Genomic DNA, 9458 nt, shown 5'->3' with positions numbered 1-9458 from the left:
ATTGCATTTCTGCTTTCATGACTTTTATGTTTAGTGAGCTGGGGGTGATTCCTCCAAAATTTCCTTTTGTCCTCCACACATTTCAATTGTAAAATGTAATTAGAAAGAATGTAATGTCTGCAGCACTTGATATTCCCACGTGGTCTCCCATCCAAGTACTAACCAAGCCCAACATTGCTTACCATCTGAGATCAGACGAGATCAGGCTTATTCAAGGTGGTGTGGCCGCAGGCGATTGCATTTCCCTTTCATGACTTTTATGTTTAGTGAGCTGGGGGTGATTCCTCCAAAATTTCCTTTTGTCCTCCACACATTTCAATTGTAAAATGTAATTACAAAAATATAATGCCTGCAGCACTTGATATTCCCAGGTGGTCGCCCATCCAAGTACTAACCAAGCCCAACATTGCTTAGCTTCTGAGATCAGACGAGATCAGGCTTATTCAAGGTGGTGTGACCGCAGGCGATTGCAGTTCTGCTTTCATGACTTTTATGTTTAGTGAGCTGGGGGTGATTCCTCCAAAATTTCCTTTTGTCCTCCACACATTTCAATTGTAAAATGTAATTACAAAAATGTAATGCCTGCAGCACTTGATATTCCCAGGTGGTCTCCCATCCAAGTACTAAATAAGACCAACATTGCTTAGCTTCTGAGATCAGACGAGATCAGGCTTATTCAAGGTGGTGTGGCCGCAGGCGATTGCATTTCTGCTTTCATGACTTTTATGTTTAGTGAGCTGGGGGTGATTCCTCCAAAATTTCCTTTTGTCCTCCTCACATTTCAATTGTAAAATGTAATTACAAAAATGTAATGCCTGCAGCACTTGATATTCCCAAGTGGTCTCCCATCCAAGTACTAACCAAGCCCAACATTGCTTAGCTTCTGAGATCAGACGAGATCAGGCTTAGTCAAGGTGGTGTGGCCGCAGGCGATTGCATTTCTGCTTTCATGACTTTTATGTTTAGTGAGCTGGGGGTGATTCCTCCAAAATTTCCTTTTGTCCTCCACACATTTCAATTGTAAAATGTAATGCCTGCAGCACTTGATATTCCCAGGTGGTCTCCCATCCAAGTACTAACCAAGCCCAACATTGCTTAGCTTCTTAGATCATATGAGATCAGGCTTATTCAAGGTGGTGTGGCCGCAGGCGATTGCATTTCTGCTTTCATGACTTTTATGTTTAGTGAGCTGGGGGTGATTCCTCCAAAATTTCCTTTTGTCCTCCACACATTTCAATTGTAAAATGTAATTACAAAAATGTAATGCCTGCAGCACTTGATATTCCCAGGTGGTCTCCCATCCAAGTACTAACCAAGCCCAACATTGCTTAGCTTCTGAGATCAGACGAGATCAGGCTTATTCAAGGTGGTGTGGCCGCAGGCGATTGCTGTTCTGCTTTCATGACTTTTATGTTTAGTGAGCTGGGGGTGATTCCTCCAAAATTTCCTTTTGTTCTCCACACATTTCAATTGTAAAATGTAATGCCTGCAGCACTTGATATTCCCATGTGGTCTCCCATCCAAGTACTAACCAAGCCCAACATTGCTTAGGTTCTGAGATCAGACGAGATCAGGCTTATTCAAGGTGGTGTGGCCGCAGGCGATTGCATTTCTGCTTTCATGACTTTTATGTTTAGTGAGCTGGGGGTGATTCCTCCAAAATTTCCTTTTGTCCTCCACACATTTCAATTGTAAAATGTAATACCTGCAGCACTTGATATTCCCAGGTGGTCTCCCATCCAAGTACTAACCAAGCCCAACATTGCTTAGCTTCTGAGATTAGACGAGATCAGGCTTATTCAAGGTGGTGTGGCAGCAGGCGATTGCATTTCTGCTTTCATGACTTTTATGTTTAGTGAGCTGGGGGTGATTCCTCCAAAATTTCCTTTTGTCCTCCACACATTTCAATTGTAAAATGTAATGCCTGCAGCACTTGATATTCCCAGGTGGTCTCCCATCCAAGTACTAACCAAGCCCAACATTGCTTAGCTTCTGAGATCAGACGAGATCAGGCTTATTCAAGGTGGTGTGACCGCAGGCGATTGCAGTTCTGCTTTCATGACTTTTATGTTTAGTGAGCTGGGGGTGATTCCTCCAAAATTTCCTTTTGTCCTCCACACATTTCAATTGTAAAATGTAATTACAAAAATGTAATACCTGCAGCACTTGATATTCCCAGGTGGTCTCCCATCCAAGTACTAAATAAGACCAACATTGCTTAGCTTCTGAGATCAGACGAGATCAGGCTTATTCAAGGTGGTGTGGCCGCAGTTGATTGCATTTCTGCTTCATGACTTTTATGTTTAGTGAGCTGGGGGTGATTCCTCCAAAATTTCCTTTTGTCATCCACACATTTCAATTGTAAAATGTAATTACAAAAATGTAATGCCTGCAGCACTTGATATTCCCAGGTGGTCTCCCATCCAAGTACTAACCAAGCCCAACATTGCTTAGCTTCTGAGATCAGACGAGATCAGACTTATTCAAGGTGGTGTGGCCGCAGGCGATTGCAGTTCTGCTTTCATGACTTTTATGTTTAGTGAGCTGGGGGTGATTCCTCCAAAATTTCCTTTTGTCCTCCACACATTTCAATTGTAAAATGTAATTACAAAAATGTAATGTCTGCAGCACTTGATATTCCCAGGTGGTCTCCCATCCACGTACTAACCAAACCCAACATTGCTTAGCTTCTGAGATCAGACGAGATCAGGCTTATTCAAGGTGGTGTGGCCGCAGGCGATTGCATTTCTGCTTTCATGACTTTTATGTTTAGTGAGCTGGGGGTGATTCCTCCAAAATTTCCTTTTGTCCTCCACACATTTCAATTGTAAAATGTAATTACAAAAATGTAATACCTGCAGCACTTGATATTCCCAGGTGGTCTCCCATCCAAGTACTAACCAAGCCCAACATTGCTTAGCTTCTGAGATCAGACGAGATCAGGCTTATTCAAGGTGGTGGGCCGCAGGCGATTGCATTTCTGCTTTCATGACTTTTATGTTTAGTGATCTGGGGGTGATTCCTCCAAAATTTCCTTTTGTCCTCCACACATTTCAATTGTAAAATGTAATACCTGCAGCACTTGATATTCCCAGGTGGTCTCCCATCCAAGTACTAACCAAGCCCAACATTGCTTAGCTTCTGAGATTAGACGAGATCAGGCTTATTCAAGGTGGTGTGGCAGCAGGCGATTGCATTTCTGCTTTCATGACTTTTATGTTTAGTGAGCTGGGGGTGATTCCTCCAAAATTTCCTTTTGTCCTCCACACATTTCAATTGTAAAATGTAATTAGAAAGAATGTAATGTCTGCAGCACTTGATATTCCCACGTGGTCTCCCATCCAAGTACTAACCAAGCCCAACATTGCTTACCATCTGAGATCAGACGAGATCAGGCTTATTCAAGGTGGTGTGGCCGCAGGCGATTGCATTTCCCTTTCATGACTTTTATGTTTAGTGAGCTGGGGGTGATTCCTCCAAAATTTCCTTTTGTCCTCCACACATTTCAATTGTAAAATGTAATTACAAAAATGTAATGCCTGCAGCACTTGATATTCCCAGGTGGTCTCCCATCCAAGTACTAAATAAGACCAACATTGCTTAGCTTCTGAGATCAGACGAGATCAGGCTTATTCAAGGTGGTGTGGCCGCAGGCGATTGCATTTCTGCTTTCATGACTTTTATGTTTAGTGAGCTGGGGGTGATTCCTCCAAAATTTCCTTTTGTCCTCCTCACATTTCAATTGTAAAATGTAATTACAAAAATGTAATGCCTGCAGCACTTGATATTCCCAAGTGGTCTCCCATCCAAGTACTAACCAAGCCCAACATTGCTTAGCTTCTGAGATCAGACGAGATCAGGCTTAGTCAAGGTGGTGTGGCCGCAGGCGATTGCATTTCTGCTTTCATGACTTTTATGTTTAGTGAGCTGGGGGTGATTCCTCCAAAATTTCCTTTTGTCCTCCACACATTTCAATTGTAAAATGTAATGCCTGCAGCACTTGATATTCCCAGGTGGTCTCCCATCCAAGTACTAACCAAGCCCAACATTGCTTAGCTTCTTAGATCATATGAGATCAGGCTTATTCAAGGTGGTGTGGCCGCAGGCGATTGCATTTCTGCTTTCATGACTTTTATGTTTAGTGAGCTGGGGGTGATTCCTCCAAAATTTCCTTTTGTCCTCCACACATTTCAATTGTAAAATGTAATTACAAAAATGTAATGCCTGCAGCACTTGATATTCCCAGGTGGTCTCCCATCCAAGTACTAACCAAGCCCAACATTGCTTAGCTTCTGAGATCAGACGAGATCAGGCTTATTCAAGGTGGTGTGGCCGCAGGCGATTGCTGTTCTGCTTTCATGACTTTTATGTTTAGTGAGCTGGGGGTGATTCCTCCAAAATTTCCTTTTGTTCTCCACACATTTCAATTGTAAAATGTAATGCCTGCAGCACTTGATATTCCCAGGTGGTCTCCCATCCAAGTACTAACCAAGCCCAACATTGCTTAGGTTCTGAGATCAGACGAGATCAGGCTTATTCAAGGTGGTGTGGCCGCAGGCGATTGCATTTCTGCTTTCATGACTTTTATGTTTAGTGAGCTGGGGGTGATTCCTCCAAAATTTCCTTTTGTCCTCCACACATTTCAATTGTAAAATGTAATTACAAAAAAGTAATGCCTGCAGCACTTCATATTCCCAGGTGGTCTCCCATCCAAGTACTAACCAAGCCCAACATTGCTTAGCTTCTGAGATCAGACGAGATCAGGCTTATTCAAGGTGGTGTGGCCGCAGGCGATTGCATTTCTGCTTTCATGACTTTTATGTTTAGTGAGCTGGGGGTGATTCCTCCAAAATTTCCTTTTGTCCTCCACACATTTCAATTGTAAAATGTAATACCAGCAGCACTTGATATTCCCAGGTGGTCTCCCATCCAAGTACTATCCAAGCCCAACATTGCTTAGCTTCTGAGATCAGACGGGATCAGGCTTATTGAAGGTGGTGTGGCCGCCGGCGATTGCATTCCTGCTTTCATGACTTTTATGTTTAGTGAGTTGGGGGTGATTCCTCCAAAATTTCCTTTTGTCCTCCACACATTTCAATTGTAAAATGTAATTACAAAAATGTAATGCCTGCAGCACTTGATATTCCCAGGTGGTCTCCCATCCAAGTACTAACCAAGCCCAATATTGCTTAGCTTCTGAGATCAGACGAGATCAGGCTTATTCAAGGTGGTGTGGCTGCAGGCGATTGCATTTCTGCTTTCATGACTTTTATGTTTAGTGAGCTGGGGGTGATTCCTCCAAAATTTCCTTTTGTCCACACATTTCAATTGTAAAATGTAATGCCTGCGGCACTTGATATTCCCAGGTGGTCTCCCATCCAAGTACTAAATAAGACCAACATTGCTTAGCTTCTGAGATCAGACGAGATCAGGCTTATTCAAGGTGGTGTGGCCGCAGTTGATTGCATTTCTGCTTCATGACTTTTATGTTTAGTGAGCTGGGGGTGATTCCTCCAAAATTTCCTTTTGTCATCCACACATTTCAATTGTAAAATGTAATTACAAAAATGTAATGCCTGCAGCACTTGATATTCCCAGGTGGTCTCCCATCCAAGTACTAACCAAGCCCAACATTGCTTAGCTTCTGAGATCAGACGAGATCAGACTTATTCAAGGTGGTGTGGCCGCAGGCGATTGCAGTTCTGCTTTCATGACTTTTATGTTTAGTGAGCTGGGGGTGATTCCTCCAAAATTTCCTTTTGTCCTCCACACATTTCAATTGTAAAATGTAATTACAAAAATGTAATGCCTGCAGCACTTGATATTCCCAGGTGGTCTCCCATCCAAGTACTAACCAAACCCAACATTGCTTAGCTTCTGAGATCAGACGAGATCAGGCTTATTCAAGGTGGTGTGGCCGCAGGCGATTGCATTTCTGCTTTCATGACTTTTATGTTTAGTGAGCTGGGGGTGATTCCTCCAAAATTTCCTTTTGTCCTCCACACATTTCAATTGTAAAATGTAATGCCTGCAGCACTTGATATTCCCAGGTGGTCTCCCATCCAAGTACTAACCAAGCCCAACATTGCTTAGCTTCTGAGATCAGACGAGATCAGGCTTATTCAAGGTGGTGGGCCGCAGGCGATTGCATTTCTGCTTTCATGACTTTTATGTTTAGTGATCTGGGGGTGATTCCTCCAAAATTTCCTTTTGTCCTCCACACATTTCAATTGTAAAATGTAATACCTGCAGCACTTGATATTCCCAGGTGGTCTCCCATCCAAGTACTAACCAAGCCCAACATTGCTTAGCTTCTGAGATTAGACGAGATCAGGCTTATTCAAGGTGGTGTGGCAGCAGGCGATTGCATTTCTGCTTTCATGACTTTTATGTTTAGTGAGCTGGGGGTGATTCCTCCAAAATTTCCTTTTGTCCTCCACACATTTCAATTGTAAAATGTAATTAGAAAGAATGTAATGTCTGCAGCACTTGATATTCCCACGTGGTCTCCCATCCAAGTACTAACCAAGCCCAACATTGCTTACCATCTGAGATCAGACGAGATCAGGCTTATTCAAGGTGGTGTGGCCGCAGGCGATTGCATTTCCCTTTCATGACTTTTATGTTTAGTGAGCTGGGGGTGATTCCTCCAAAATTTCCTTTTGTCCTCCACACATTTCAATTGTAAAATGTAATTACAAAAATATAATGCCTGCAGCACTTGATATTCCCAGGTGGTCGCCCATCCAAGTACTAACCAAGCCCAACATTGCTTAGCTTCTGAGATCAGACGAGATCAGGCTTATTCAAGGTGGTGTGACCGCAGGCGATTGCAGTTCTGCTTTCATGACTTTTATGTTTAGTGAGCTGGGGGTGATTCCTCCAAAATTTCCTTTTGTCCTCCACACATTTCAATTGTAAAATGTAATTACAAAAATGTAATGCCTGCAGCACTTGATATTCCCAGGTGGTCTCCCATCCAAGTACTAAATAAGACCAACATTGCTTAGCTTCTGAGATCAGACGAGATCAGGCTTATTCAAGGTGGTGTGGCCGCAGGCGATTGCATTTCTGCTTTCATGACTTTTATGTTTAGTGAGCTGGGGGTGATTCCTCCAAAATTTCCTTTTGTCCTCCTCACATTTCAATTGTAAAATGTAATTACAAAAATGTAATGCCTGCAGCACTTGATATTCCCAAGTGGTCTCCCATCCAAGTACTAACCAAGCCCAACATTGCTTAGCTTCTGAGATCAGACGAGATCAGGCTTAGTCAAGGTGGTGTGGCCGCAGGCGATTGCATTTCTGCTTTCATGACTTTTATGTTTAGTGAGCTGGGGGTGATTCCTCCAAAATTTCCTTTTGTCCTCCACACATTTCAATTGTAAAATGTAATGCCTGCAGCACTTGATATTCCCAGGTGGTCTCCCATCCAAGTACTAACCAAGCCCAACATTGCTTAGCTTCTTAGATCATATGAGATCAGGCTTATTCAAGGTGGTGTGGCCGCAGGCGATTGCATTTCTGCTTTCATGACTTTTATGTTTAGTGAGCTGGGGGTGATTCCTCCAAAATTTCCTTTTGTCCTCCACACATTTCAATTGTAAAATGTAATTACAAAAATGTAATGCCTGCAGCACTTGATATTCCCAGGTGGTCTCCCATCCAAGTACTAACCAAGCCCAACATTGCTTAGCTTCTGAGATCAGACGAGATCAGGCTTATTCAAGGTGGTGTGGCCGCAGGCGATTGCATTTCTGCTTTCATGACTTTTATGTTTAGTGAGCTGGGGGTGATTCCTCCAAAATTTCCTTTTGTCCTCCACACATTTCAATTGTAAAATGTAATTACAAAAAAGTAATGCCTGCAGCACTTCATATTCCCAGGTGGTCTCCCATCCAAGTACTAACCAAGCCCAACATTGCTTAGCTTCTGAGCTCAGACGAGATCAGGCTTATTCAAGGTGGTGTGGCCGCAGGCGATTGCATTTCTGCTTTCATGACTTTTATGTTTAGTGAGCTGGGGGTGATTCCTCCAAAATTTCCTTTTGTCCTCCACACATTTCAATTGTAAAATGTAATACCTGCAGCACTTGATATTCCCAGGTGGTCTCCCATCCAAGTACTATCCAAGCCCAACATTGCTTAGCTTCTGAGATCAGACGGGATCAGGCTTATTGAAGGTGGTGTGGCCGCCGGCGATTGCATTCCTGCTTTCATGACTTTTATGTTCAGTGAGTTGGGGGTGATTCCTCCAAAATTTCCTTTTGTCCTCCACACATTTCAATTGTAAAATGTAATTACAAAAATGTAATGCCTGCAGCACTTGATATTCCCAGGTGGTCTCCCATCCAAGTACTAACCAAGCCCAACATTGCTTAGCTTCTGAGATCAGACGAGATCAGACTTATTCAAGGTGGTGTGGCCGCAGGCGATTGCAGTTCTGCTTTCATGACTTTTATGTTTAGTGAGCTGGGGGTGATTCCTCCAAAATTTCCTTTTGTCCTCCACACATTTCAATTGTAAAATGTAATTAGAAAGAATGTAATGTCTGCAGCACTTGATATTCCCACGTGGTCTCCCATCCAAGTACTAACCAAGCCCAACATTGCTTACCATCTGAGATCAGACGAGATCAGGCTTATTCAAGGTGGTGTGGCCGCAGGCGATTGCATTTCCCTTTCATGACTTTTATGTTTAGTGAGCTGGGGGTGATTCCTCCAAAATTTCCTTTTGTCCTCCACACATTTCAATTGTAAAATGTAATTACAAAAATATAATGCCTGCAGCACTTGATATTCCCAGGTGGTCGCCCATCCAAGTACTAACCAAGCCCAACATTGCTTAGCTTCTGAGATCAGACGAGATCAGGCTTATTCAAGGTGGTGTGACCGCAGGCGATTGCAGTTCTGCTTTCATGACTTTTATGTTTAGTGAGCTGGGGGTGATTCCTCCAAAATTTCCTTTTGTCCTCCACACATTTCAATTGTAAAATGTAATTACAAAAATGTAATGCCTGCAGCACTTGATATTCCCAGGTGGTCTCCCATCCAAGTACAAAATAAGACCAACATTGCTTAGCTTCTGAGATCAGACGAGATCAGGCTTATTCAAGGTGGTGTGGCCGCAGGCGATTGCATTTCTGCTTTCATGACTTTTATGTTTAGTGAGCTGGGGGTGATTCCTCCAAAATTTCCTTTTGTCCTCCACACATTTCAATTGTAAAATGGAATGCCTGCAGCACTTGATATTCCCAGGTGGTCTCCCATCCAAGTACTAACCAAGCCCAACATTGCTTAGCTTCTGAGATCAGACGAGATCAGGCTTATTCAAGGTGGTGTGGCCGCAGATGATTGCATTTCTGCTTTCATGACTTTTATGTTTAGTGAGCTGGGGGTGATTCCTATAAAATTTCCTTTTGTCCTCCACACATTTCAATTGTAAAATGTAATTACAAAAA

General features: G+C 42.9%; 24 non-coding genes and 17 pseudogenes across 24 annotated transcripts; all 41 read right to left on the bottom strand.

The window, feature by feature from the left end:
- Window positions 1-114: 114 nt before the first annotated feature.
- LOC131713716 (5S ribosomal RNA) lies at window positions 115-233 on the bottom strand (annotated as a pseudogene).
- A 113-nt stretch (window positions 234-346) lies between these two features.
- Window positions 347-465, bottom strand: LOC131710185 (5S ribosomal RNA). Its single transcript, XR_009312054.1, has one exon. It is a non-coding gene; the product is annotated as a 5S ribosomal RNA (ribosomal RNA).
- Window positions 466-579: 114 nt separating this feature from the next.
- On the bottom strand, window positions 580-698 carry LOC131713465 (5S ribosomal RNA; annotated as a pseudogene).
- Window positions 699-812: 114 nt separating this feature from the next.
- Window positions 813-931, bottom strand: LOC131710794 (5S ribosomal RNA). The gene has a single exon (XR_009312676.1). It is a non-coding gene; the product is annotated as a 5S ribosomal RNA (ribosomal RNA).
- A 100-nt stretch (window positions 932-1031) lies between these two features.
- Window positions 1032-1150, bottom strand: LOC131713135 (5S ribosomal RNA). Its single transcript, XR_009315022.1, has one exon. It is a non-coding gene; the product is annotated as a 5S ribosomal RNA (ribosomal RNA).
- A 114-nt stretch (window positions 1151-1264) lies between these two features.
- LOC131720580 (5S ribosomal RNA) lies at window positions 1265-1383 on the bottom strand. Its single transcript, XR_009319477.1, has one exon. It is a non-coding gene; the product is annotated as a 5S ribosomal RNA (ribosomal RNA).
- Window positions 1384-1483: 100 nt separating this feature from the next.
- LOC131710242 (5S ribosomal RNA) lies at window positions 1484-1602 on the bottom strand. Its single transcript, XR_009312113.1, has one exon. It is a non-coding gene; the product is annotated as a 5S ribosomal RNA (ribosomal RNA).
- A 100-nt stretch (window positions 1603-1702) lies between these two features.
- On the bottom strand, window positions 1703-1821 carry LOC131713891 (5S ribosomal RNA; annotated as a pseudogene).
- A 100-nt stretch (window positions 1822-1921) lies between these two features.
- On the bottom strand, window positions 1922-2040 carry LOC131709903 (5S ribosomal RNA). Its single transcript, XR_009311767.1, has one exon. It is a non-coding gene; the product is annotated as a 5S ribosomal RNA (ribosomal RNA).
- Window positions 2041-2154: 114 nt separating this feature from the next.
- LOC131714072 (5S ribosomal RNA) lies at window positions 2155-2273 on the bottom strand (annotated as a pseudogene).
- A 113-nt stretch (window positions 2274-2386) lies between these two features.
- LOC131711266 (5S ribosomal RNA) lies at window positions 2387-2505 on the bottom strand. The gene has a single exon (XR_009313149.1). It is a non-coding gene; the product is annotated as a 5S ribosomal RNA (ribosomal RNA).
- Window positions 2506-2619: 114 nt separating this feature from the next.
- LOC131713865 (5S ribosomal RNA) lies at window positions 2620-2738 on the bottom strand (annotated as a pseudogene).
- Window positions 2739-2852: 114 nt separating this feature from the next.
- Window positions 2853-2970, bottom strand: LOC131713827 (5S ribosomal RNA; annotated as a pseudogene).
- Window positions 2971-3070: 100 nt separating this feature from the next.
- On the bottom strand, window positions 3071-3189 carry LOC131713890 (5S ribosomal RNA; annotated as a pseudogene).
- Window positions 3190-3304: 115 nt separating this feature from the next.
- LOC131713715 (5S ribosomal RNA) lies at window positions 3305-3423 on the bottom strand (annotated as a pseudogene).
- Window positions 3424-3536: 113 nt separating this feature from the next.
- LOC131713464 (5S ribosomal RNA) lies at window positions 3537-3655 on the bottom strand (annotated as a pseudogene).
- A 114-nt stretch (window positions 3656-3769) lies between these two features.
- LOC131710793 (5S ribosomal RNA) lies at window positions 3770-3888 on the bottom strand. The gene has a single exon (XR_009312675.1). It is a non-coding gene; the product is annotated as a 5S ribosomal RNA (ribosomal RNA).
- Window positions 3889-3988: 100 nt separating this feature from the next.
- Window positions 3989-4107, bottom strand: LOC131713134 (5S ribosomal RNA). Its single transcript, XR_009315021.1, has one exon. It is a non-coding gene; the product is annotated as a 5S ribosomal RNA (ribosomal RNA).
- A 114-nt stretch (window positions 4108-4221) lies between these two features.
- LOC131720579 (5S ribosomal RNA) lies at window positions 4222-4340 on the bottom strand. Its single transcript, XR_009319476.1, has one exon. It is a non-coding gene; the product is annotated as a 5S ribosomal RNA (ribosomal RNA).
- Window positions 4341-4440: 100 nt separating this feature from the next.
- On the bottom strand, window positions 4441-4559 carry LOC131709844 (5S ribosomal RNA). Its single transcript, XR_009311708.1, has one exon. It is a non-coding gene; the product is annotated as a 5S ribosomal RNA (ribosomal RNA).
- A 114-nt stretch (window positions 4560-4673) lies between these two features.
- On the bottom strand, window positions 4674-4792 carry LOC131712290 (5S ribosomal RNA). Its single transcript, XR_009314183.1, has one exon. It is a non-coding gene; the product is annotated as a 5S ribosomal RNA (ribosomal RNA).
- A 100-nt stretch (window positions 4793-4892) lies between these two features.
- On the bottom strand, window positions 4893-5011 carry LOC131713050 (5S ribosomal RNA). Its single transcript, XR_009314937.1, has one exon. It is a non-coding gene; the product is annotated as a 5S ribosomal RNA (ribosomal RNA).
- A 114-nt stretch (window positions 5012-5125) lies between these two features.
- Window positions 5126-5244, bottom strand: LOC131712088 (5S ribosomal RNA). Its single transcript, XR_009313977.1, has one exon. It is a non-coding gene; the product is annotated as a 5S ribosomal RNA (ribosomal RNA).
- Window positions 5245-5341: 97 nt separating this feature from the next.
- Window positions 5342-5460, bottom strand: LOC131714227 (5S ribosomal RNA; annotated as a pseudogene).
- A 113-nt stretch (window positions 5461-5573) lies between these two features.
- Window positions 5574-5692, bottom strand: LOC131711265 (5S ribosomal RNA). The gene has a single exon (XR_009313148.1). It is a non-coding gene; the product is annotated as a 5S ribosomal RNA (ribosomal RNA).
- A 114-nt stretch (window positions 5693-5806) lies between these two features.
- On the bottom strand, window positions 5807-5925 carry LOC131711225 (5S ribosomal RNA). Its single transcript, XR_009313108.1, has one exon. It is a non-coding gene; the product is annotated as a 5S ribosomal RNA (ribosomal RNA).
- A 100-nt stretch (window positions 5926-6025) lies between these two features.
- LOC131713418 (5S ribosomal RNA) lies at window positions 6026-6143 on the bottom strand (annotated as a pseudogene).
- Window positions 6144-6243: 100 nt separating this feature from the next.
- LOC131713889 (5S ribosomal RNA) lies at window positions 6244-6362 on the bottom strand (annotated as a pseudogene).
- Window positions 6363-6477: 115 nt separating this feature from the next.
- LOC131713714 (5S ribosomal RNA) lies at window positions 6478-6596 on the bottom strand (annotated as a pseudogene).
- Window positions 6597-6709: 113 nt separating this feature from the next.
- Window positions 6710-6828, bottom strand: LOC131710184 (5S ribosomal RNA). The gene has a single exon (XR_009312053.1). It is a non-coding gene; the product is annotated as a 5S ribosomal RNA (ribosomal RNA).
- Window positions 6829-6942: 114 nt separating this feature from the next.
- LOC131713463 (5S ribosomal RNA) lies at window positions 6943-7061 on the bottom strand (annotated as a pseudogene).
- A 114-nt stretch (window positions 7062-7175) lies between these two features.
- Window positions 7176-7294, bottom strand: LOC131710792 (5S ribosomal RNA). The gene has a single exon (XR_009312674.1). It is a non-coding gene; the product is annotated as a 5S ribosomal RNA (ribosomal RNA).
- A 100-nt stretch (window positions 7295-7394) lies between these two features.
- Window positions 7395-7513, bottom strand: LOC131713133 (5S ribosomal RNA). The gene has a single exon (XR_009315020.1). It is a non-coding gene; the product is annotated as a 5S ribosomal RNA (ribosomal RNA).
- A 114-nt stretch (window positions 7514-7627) lies between these two features.
- LOC131720578 (5S ribosomal RNA) lies at window positions 7628-7746 on the bottom strand. The gene has a single exon (XR_009319475.1). It is a non-coding gene; the product is annotated as a 5S ribosomal RNA (ribosomal RNA).
- Window positions 7747-7860: 114 nt separating this feature from the next.
- On the bottom strand, window positions 7861-7979 carry LOC131712961 (5S ribosomal RNA). Its single transcript, XR_009314847.1, has one exon. It is a non-coding gene; the product is annotated as a 5S ribosomal RNA (ribosomal RNA).
- A 100-nt stretch (window positions 7980-8079) lies between these two features.
- LOC131713404 (5S ribosomal RNA) lies at window positions 8080-8198 on the bottom strand (annotated as a pseudogene).
- A 114-nt stretch (window positions 8199-8312) lies between these two features.
- LOC131711264 (5S ribosomal RNA) lies at window positions 8313-8431 on the bottom strand. Its single transcript, XR_009313147.1, has one exon. It is a non-coding gene; the product is annotated as a 5S ribosomal RNA (ribosomal RNA).
- A 115-nt stretch (window positions 8432-8546) lies between these two features.
- Window positions 8547-8665, bottom strand: LOC131713712 (5S ribosomal RNA; annotated as a pseudogene).
- A 113-nt stretch (window positions 8666-8778) lies between these two features.
- LOC131710183 (5S ribosomal RNA) lies at window positions 8779-8897 on the bottom strand. Its single transcript, XR_009312052.1, has one exon. It is a non-coding gene; the product is annotated as a 5S ribosomal RNA (ribosomal RNA).
- Window positions 8898-9011: 114 nt separating this feature from the next.
- LOC131713915 (5S ribosomal RNA) lies at window positions 9012-9130 on the bottom strand (annotated as a pseudogene).
- Window positions 9131-9230: 100 nt separating this feature from the next.
- LOC131712058 (5S ribosomal RNA) lies at window positions 9231-9349 on the bottom strand. The gene has a single exon (XR_009313947.1). It is a non-coding gene; the product is annotated as a 5S ribosomal RNA (ribosomal RNA).
- Between the last annotated feature and the right edge of the window lie 109 nt (window positions 9350-9458).

Source organism: Acipenser ruthenus, chromosome 44 (genome assembly GCF_902713425.1).
Source record: "Acipenser ruthenus chromosome 44, fAciRut3.2 maternal haplotype, whole genome shotgun sequence".
Lineage (NCBI taxonomy): Eukaryota > Metazoa > Chordata > Actinopteri > Acipenseriformes > Acipenseridae > Acipenser > Acipenser ruthenus.
The sequence above is the reverse complement of the archived record's forward strand: the minus strand, read 5'-3'. Positions and strand labels throughout refer to the sequence as shown.